Here is a 9,496-nt window from a genome sequence, read left to right on the forward strand (position 1 = left end):
CTTGGCACGATGTAAATGTTTGTAAACCGAAAAGGTCGCAATTAGAGGTGTTTGTAAATCGATGTTCCACTGTTTTGCTAAAAAGTGCCCGCGTAGGTCGGCGTCGACATATATGGTAAACCGTATTTGTTGACATTAAATTTAACAGCCAAAGGGGGGATTTTAAGTTTTTAAACCCACATTATTAACTTCCTCATTATCATTGGGTCAAGTAAAATGACAACAGTGACGTAACTACTGTCTTGTTTCAAAGCATTAAAATGTGCTCACAGTGACTTCCTGTTCATTGAAAAAGTAAGCTTGATAATTAAAGCATGGTACTATTAACTTGGATTCTACTACAGCAACTAACAAGATACGGCCATTGATTTAATTTTTTGGAGGGGCCGAAAAAAAGAGTTGCACTTTAATAAAATCTTTATTGTCTTTGTAGTCTGGACAACCACTTAGGTTGATGTGAGTCGACATAAGCGGGTTCTACTGTATCAATAAAAAAATAACAACACCCAACAGGAAAATGGCAATAACCTTTTAAAATCACAGGACCTTTTAAAATGCTGGGGCCACTGGCTCGTCCCTGTTGCTATGGTTATTATTATTATTATCACAAATAAACACTCGTAACATGTAGAACTTAACTGATTTTAGGAAAACAGAAGAAAACTCAAAGCACAAGTCCTTAAATGATGCAAACGTCAAAAACTAGCAAAAGGTGCATAATTCATGAGTAATTTCCTGAAACAGTCAGTGGCCTTGTGGTTAGAGTGTCCGCCCTGAGACTGGAAGGTCGTGAGTTCAAACCCCGGCCGAGTCATACCAAAGAATATAAAAATGGGACCCATTGCCTCCCTGCTTGGCACTCACCAAATGATTCCCGAGCGTGGCCACTGCTGCTGCTCACTGCTCCCCTCACCTCTCAGGGGGTGAACATGGGAATGGGTCAAATGCAGAGGACAAATTTCACCACACACAGTGTGTGTGTGACAATCATTGGAACTTTAACTTAATGCGACAAACTTGGCCTTAGCCGTTCCAACAGTATAAGCAAACCTCTATCACTAAAACTCACTGAACACGTAGCATTTACATATCTACAATTTCACATTTACAGTAAGATGATACCAAGATCATCCATGTAGACCTTGTACATGCAGAGAAAACTTTATTTATTTTGGATATGTCTTTTTTTTTCTCAAGCATAATGGCCCAGGGTTTAAGAGATTAAACCTACTAATGCACAGCATAGTGTAAATATACTGTACCTCTTGTCTTACATACTGTCTAGCTATAGGCTGCTTCAATGTAGGTGGTTGTTGTTTTAATCTTTCTCATGTGTTCCTGTTTCACTGCTTCTCATTTCTACACACATGGATTTGTTGATGGCAGTTAATGTGATTTTTTTTTTCTTTTGAATCCAGAAAATAAGCACGGTTTCTTTGTAAGCCTTTCCATGACTCCAAACATCACAAGATCTGTAAAATGTATTTTATAGCTTTTATCAAGAGTTGTTCAAATTCAAAGATATTAGTAGTTTATTTTCTGTTCTGTTGCAGCAGTAGGTAGCAGCCTTACAAACCATATTCAGTATGTTTGATGTATGTGATATACCTATCACATGTTGCGTAAATTAACATTATTTTTATGTTTCATTTGAATTACCAATCATATCTTAACACGCTTTTTCCAGACTTATATGTGTATGTTGGGGTCTTCATTCCTGTTCATTTACAGTACGTCACAAGAGAAAAAGAGAGGGAGCATTAGCCCTATATCCCTTCAATGAAGGACCATAGCAGTTTATGACCATTATTGCTTCCTTTTAATTTATTTTCTCTCTTTTTTTGTAAATGTAATTCATGCAGCAGATGCTACTGTCTCCGAGATTGATTTGTCTGTATAAATTGTCAAATAAACGCACTTATGTCAATAGATGGATTCATTGTACTTTTTTCAAAAAGTTACTCTGAGAAGTGGGTGTCCAAAAATGTATGTTTATTAAAAATCAACACTAGGGGTTTATGTTATAAATTTGAACAAACATTTAAAGGCCTACTGAAATGTGATTTTCTTATTTAAACGGGGATAGCAGGTCCATTCTATGTGTCATACTTGATCATTTCGCGATATTGCCATATTTTTGCTGAAAGGATTTAGTAGAGAACATCGACGATAAAGTTCGCAACTTTTGGTCACTGATAAAAAAGCCTTGCCTGTACCAGAAGTAGCAGACGATATGCACGTGACGTCACAGGTTGTGGAGCTCCTCACATCTGCACATTGTTTACTATCATGGCCACCAGCAGCGAGAGCGATTCGGACCGAGAAAGCGACGATTTCCCCATTAATTTGAGCGAGGATGAAAGATTTGTGGATGAGGAAAGTGAGAGTGAAGGACTAGAGGGCAGTGGGAGCGATGTAGATAAGGAAGATGCTGTGAGAGGCGGGTGGGACCTGATATTTAGCTGGGAATGACTAAAACAGTAAATAAACACAAGACATATATATACTCTATTAGCCAAAACACAACCAGGCTTATATTTAATATGCCACAAATTAATCCCGCATAACAAACACCTCCCCCCTCCCGTCCATATAACCCGCCAATACAACTGAAACACCTGCACAACACACTCAATCCCACAGCCCAATGTACCGTTCACCTCCCCAAAGTTCATACAGCACATATAACTCCCCAAAGTTACATACATGACATGCACATAGCGGCACGTACGTACGGGCAAGCGATCAAATGTTTGGAAGCGTACTCACGGTACCGCGTCTACGCATCCAACTCAAAGTCCTCCTGGTAAGAGTCTCTGTTGTCCCAGTTCTCCATGTTGTCCGAGTTCTCCACAGGCCAATGGTAAAGCTTGACTGTCATCTTCCGGGAATGTAAACAATGAAACACCGACTGTGTTTGTGTTGTTGCCGCAGCCGGCCGCAATACACCGCTTCCCACCTACAGCTTTCTTCTTTGCTGTCTCCATTGTTCATTGAACAAATTGCAAAAGATTCACCAACACAGATGTCCAGAATACTGTGGAATTTTGCGATGAAAACAGACGACTTAATAGCTGGCCACCATGCTGTCCCAAAATGTCCTCTACAATCCGTGACGTCACGCGCTGACGTCATTATACCGAAACGTTTTCAGCAGGATATTACGCGCGAAATTTAAAATTGCACTTTAGTAAACTAACCCGGATGTATTGGCATGTGTTGCAATGTTAAGATTTCATCATTTATATATAAACTATCAGACTGCGTGGTCGGTAGTAGTGGGTTTCAGTAGGCCTTTAAGTGGAGTTTAGTACTATAAGACATGGGTGTCCAAGCTGTTACGTCCTGCAGAAAAATCCCATGGGGATCGGGATTGTGTGGAGTTTGCGTATTACTTCTTATATGTTAAAACATTTACAAAAAAACAATAGAAGTCAACATTATGAATACAATCCAAACTAATCACAAGTTTACACTTGACCCAGTTAAACATACCCGTAAGGGAGTAGGAAGAAGCTAAGCATTTAGATTGCAACTAGAACAGTGTTTCTTAACTATAGAGCTGCGTCCCATTGTTGTGCCGTGAAAAATATTTGTTTCTCAGCTGTGGTACGTATGGGCCAAAAGCGGTACACAGTTGTAATACACTTTTCCACCACTTGGGGTAGTAACGACAATATCAAACAAACGGAAGAATTCTGAAACTAAAGTCATAAAGAAGTTTTTTAAAGGGAAAGTGCACCTTTATTTTTATTTATTTTGCCTACCGTTCACAATCATGAGAGACATGAAGATGAATGTTATTTTGTTTTTTTTTTGCATTCTAAATATTAAATAAATGCGATCAAATATCTGCTTACAATTGAACCTATGGGAGCCACGCAATTGCGCCTATAAAACCATTTAAAAAAATAAATGCACCTCCGTTGAGGTTTTATATACATGATGTAAGTATATGTGAAATGTAGTAACCAGCACATTTATAGTAACATTTAATATTTACGTATTTTGATCATTTTAAGCATACGCGCCGCATTCATTTAAAAAAACGCATCACAATGTTTTAGGTTTTTTTTCTTCATCACTGATTATTACTCACTGCAGACTTCATGAGAGACAACAAACATAATAGAACATCACTTACTGTGCAATGCCTGCTGTCAATAGGATGCTGACTGCTGGAATGTACATATATTTCTATTTAGATGAAGAATATCTCATAATCCTCACGAAGAAAAGGGGTTGGGAGGGACCAAAAACTTTTCGTTTCGTCCTCAACAGCTTGTCGGAATACCTACTCAGACTTCTTCTGTCCAGGTGAGATGCATGATCTATGGTCTAGAACAGGGATGTCAAACATGCGGAACACAGGCTGTATCAGGCCCGCGAATAGGTTCAATCCGGCCCGCGAGATGAGTTTGCTAAGTGTAAAATTGCGCTACATTTTTAAATTAAAGAAACTACTGTACTAAATATGTCCACTGGATGTCGCAATAGCAATTCTGTTAGGCAAGCAAAATACCGGAGCGAGCAAGTATACCAAGCAAAAGTTGCATGTTAAAGCGGTGCTGCGACTCCTACCGCTTGACCCAACGTAAAATAAACAATTGGTTACCCCACTTATAATGCTGCATTAGACACTTCACCTTGATGTAGTTCTGTGAAAATGATTGTCTTCTGTGCAAATGTAAAGAAAACAAACAGTGTGTGATTAACTGCAATATGGTCAGTCTTTTAAGTTTTTTATTTTTGGTTTGTTGAAATTGTTCACACATTGCACAGCTTTTATTTTTCTATCAATACACAGTGCTTGAATAGTTTCTATCTCAGTTTGTATGTTTTTTTTTATTTAGCACAGGATTAATATGTGGAAATGATAAATGAGGTAGTTGATACATAAAAGAGTTTTTATCAATGCTTTATTTATTTTTTGTTCAATCCGAGATAGGCTTTGACTTAAAGTTTAATTGCTTTGTAGATACACTAAGATTAACTCTAAATTCATTGTGGTCGTCATGGGGTTTCTGAAACTGCACCAATTTACTAACTCCATTATTACGAACACTGCTGAATACTACTCACTGCAGACTTCATGAAAGCCAACAAGCATAATAAAAAAATACTTACTGCACAAGGTGTGCTCTCACTAGAATGCCCACAGATAGGATGTTGTTATATTGCAGTTTAAATGAAGAATGACTCATAATCCTTGTGATGAAAGGAGAGGGGGTGAAACCACTAAATTGGATGCCAAAGTTACCAACTTGTCGGATTACGCCCTCATCCTTCTACTATCAAGGTGAGAGGCATGATTTATGATTTAGAATTAACTTTCACGAGCACCTAGGCGAGTAAGCAGCTCACCAGCCACAGATGTCAACATAGCCACATAAGTTAGTGATCACGGCGCTGCTATAGGTAGTTTGTCTGCGTTACCACTATAATACCAATACCACTAATACTTGGTTAATATTCAAGTTGTGAAATGTAAATGGAGTATTGTGGGCGGAATAGAGGACCTCCCATTAGCTCTATTGTAAGCTGACTTTTACTTACATTTATTTACGAGTTAGACTGCAGAAAAAAAAATACATCCGTCGTCATGTCTTTCATAATGAGTGTCAACAATAGGCTAAATTCCAATAAAAAGTGCAGTTCCCCTTTAAGCGCAAAAGGTAGAACTAAAGTTTCATTTTCATTTCATTTGTATTGATAGTTTATTAAAGAAACATATATAATATTAGTATTTATTAATAATGTCTTTCTTTTAGCTCTGGATCATTTTTAGCAAGTTTATTTTTCATCAGTTTTTTATGAGTCCCTTCTTCTGCAGTATACTTGGTTAGTACTTATATTTGTTATCAGCCTAACTTAAGTTTAGGCTGATTAAACTTAAACTTAAACTTGAGAATATTCTCTATGATTAACATGTGGTTTCAAATCATTTGACATGGTTTGTCCTGTTAAACTGTAAGTAGGTTAGATATTATTATTGACTATGATTAAAATCAAGAGTTAGAATACTAATTCAGTGTTAATATTTGATTGGACCCCAGTGCCCTCTATAGTAGAAAAGTTGGGCACCAAGGTAAAAAATGTTAAGAAAGCCTGCTGTTTTTAAGGAACATCTTGCTTCACAGACCCTTTCCCATTGTTGTCTCAAACCAAGTAAATGGTATCGCCAATACTTACACAGTACTGAAGCTTTTTAGCAGAAATGTTTCAAGAACATTAAAGGATTGGTGGTTTTGCCTTAAATTTGTTGATCATAATTACTAGGGAATGACAAAAAAACATATTCTTATTAACAAACTTATATGTGGACAATTGAATAACATACAGTATAAACACAACAATAGGAAATATTGTAATAATATCAACAAAATAATAGCTACAATATTTCTATTTTATTACCTAGAATTGTTGGAGCAAAATAAATATATATATTTTTTTCTGACTTTTGCGGCGCTATTTGGTGCTTTTTTGTGAACTTTTGGCTCGGCTTGTGGGGAATCCTTTTGGCCATGGTCATTTTTGCACCGAAGACCAGCTGCTGTCTCTCTGCCTCACCAGAGTCCATGTGGAGAGACCAGGGGAGATGTGGCGGAAGAGACGGGGCTGCATAGCCAGCGTTATGCATGGGGATGGACCAGCTTCACGGAGCCGTGGTTGAATGAGCATGTATCAGACACTTTGATCTCCCTGGACGGATTCTCGCTCATCCTCGCGGGCCGGACATTGGCCGAGAGCTAGTGGGCAGCCTAGCACAGAGTCAGAGCTTTGTTGGGTCTGTTCTTGACTCTGTCCGTGCGGCCCCGGACCCCATTCCTGCAGACGATGGTGTGGAGCACTGCAGATTATGTGGATGTTGTAATGGTGTTTGTTTTACAGCCGTATGTAGAAATGGCACCACTGAAGTGGCAACAAGTTGCATCAGCTCTGTACTCTTTTAATGCCTTCATGTCCTCTGATGTTCTCTTCTTGTTTTCATGTGCATTGTATGATATTTTTTGAATAGGCACTGCAACCACATCACCCAACTCTACATGTCTCCAAAGCTGACCAACACGCCGGATTGTAGTCACCTGGAGGCTTGTCTAAATGAAATTAAACAATTTTTGCAACTCAACGCTAAGAAAACGGAAATGCTGATTATCGGTCCTGCTATACACCGACATCTATTTAATAATACCACCTTAACATTTGACAACCAAACAACTACACAAGGCAACTCGGTAACGAATCTGGGTATTATGTTCGACCCAACTCTCTCGTTTGAGTCACACATTAAAGGTGTCCATAATATTGCTAAAATTCGTTCCATTTTGTCCACTAGCGACACTGAGATCATGATTCATACATTCGTTATTTCTCGTCTCAATTACTGTAACATATTATTTTTGGGCCTCCCTACGTCTAGCATTAAAAGATTACAGTTGGTACAAAATGCGGCTGCTAGACTTTTGAAAAGAACTAGAAAGTTTGATCATATTACGCCTATACTGGCTCACATGCCTGCGATGAGGTGGCGACTTGTCCAGGGTGTACGCCGCCTACCGCCCGAATGCAGCTGAGATAGGCTCCAGCGACCCCCCGCGACCCCAAAAAGGACAAGCGGTAGAAAATTAATGGATGGATGGCTCACATGCACTGGCTTCTTGATGCAACTTTAAGGTTTTACTACTTACGTATAAAACACAAAACGGTTTAGCTCCAACCTATCTTGCTGATTGTATTGTACCATATGTCCCGGCAAGAAATCTGCGTTCAAAGAACGCCGGCTTATTAGTGATTCCCAGAGCCAAAAAAAAAGTCTGCGGGCTATAGAGCATTTTCTATTCGGGCTCCAGTACTCTGGAATGCTCTACCAGTAACAGTTAGAGATGCTACCTCCGTAGTTGCATTTAAGTCCCATCTTAAAACTAATTCGTATTCATTAGCCTTTAAATAAACCCCCCTTTTAGACCAGTTGATCTGCCGTCTCTTTTCTGCTCTGCCCCCCTCTCCTGCGTGGAGAGGTTATTAGGTGACCACAGATGAAGCGCCAGCTGTTCAAAGTTGGAACCCAGGGTGGACCAATCATCTCTGCATCAGTTGTCCCCTCCAAGGTTTGTCATTGTATCCCATTGGGTTGTGTATTTTCTTGCCCTGATGTGGGATCTGAGCCGAGGATGTCGTTGTGGCTTGTGCAGCCCTTTGAGACACTAGTGATTTAGGGCTATATAAATAAACTTTGATTGATTGATTGATTGATTGATTGATTGATTGATTGATTGATTGATTGATTGATATCTGCTTTGTGGAATAAATAAAATCCATCCAATAAGATCGACATTCCTAAAATTAACAAACAAGAGACAAATCTATAAAAAAAATTTTTATTGCAAAAAAATATTTAAACCACCTTTCACTATTATTAAAACAAACCAAAAACAACCAATAATTTACCATGTTACTATGGACATATCACTACCCAACTTCACTCAGTATGTCAGCTGCCACACCAGAGGAAATAAGATCCTGGACCTGCTGTACGCAAACATCAAGGATGCGTATAGCTCCATACCACTACCAGAGCTGGGCCGGTCAGACCACAACCTTGTTTACCTCAACCCCTGTTATGTGCCTCTGGTCAAAAGACAGCCTGTGACCAAAAAAACAGTGAGAAGGTGGTCAGAAGGGGTACAAGAGACACTACAGGGCTGTTTTGAGGTAACTGGCTGGCAGGTGCTCATGGAGCCTCATGGAGAGGACATTGACGGGCTCACAGAGTGCATCACAGACTATAACAACTTCTGTGTTGACTCAAATGTCCCATCAAGGACGGTCACCTGCTACCCAAACAACAAGCCGTGGGTGACCAAGGACATCAAAGCCCTACTGAATGAGAAGAAGAGGGCATTCAATGCTGGTAACAGGGAGGAGGTGAAAAGAGTTCAGGGGCTGCTGAAGACCAAACTCAGGGAGGCCAAGGAGAACTACAGGAGGAAGCTGGAAGGGAAGCTGAAGGACAACAACATGAAGGCGGTTTGGAGAGGTATGCAGACCATCACCGGCCTCAAACTGTTGGGGGATAGGGGGGTGGACGGAGACAAAGAGAGGGCCAATGAGCTAAACCAGTTCTTTAACAGGTTTGACACAGTGGCTCCGACAAGCTCCTGCCCCCCCAAGCCGGCCCCCTGACAACTTCAGCGTACCAATCCATTCCCCCCCTCCCCTCCTCACAGCCCCCCAACTCCAATGACTACCTCCACCCACTTAACACCTCACCCTCAGCTTGATGACCCCCCCCCCCCCTCCCAACAACCTGAGAACCCCCCAGTGTGTCTGTCTGCAGAACAGGTGAATGCACAGCTAAATAAGTTACAAACAGGCAAGGCCGCGGGTCCTGACGGTGTGAGCCCCAGGGTGCTCAAAGCCTGCACCCCACAGCTGTGTGGTGTGCTCCAGCACATCTTCAACATGAGCCTTAGGCTGCAGAAAGTCCCCACACTGT

The sequence above is a fragment of the Nerophis lumbriciformis genome, linkage group LG30 (genome assembly GCF_033978685.3).
Source record: "Nerophis lumbriciformis linkage group LG30, RoL_Nlum_v2.1, whole genome shotgun sequence".
Classification (NCBI taxonomy): domain Eukaryota; kingdom Metazoa; phylum Chordata; class Actinopteri; order Syngnathiformes; family Syngnathidae; genus Nerophis; species Nerophis lumbriciformis.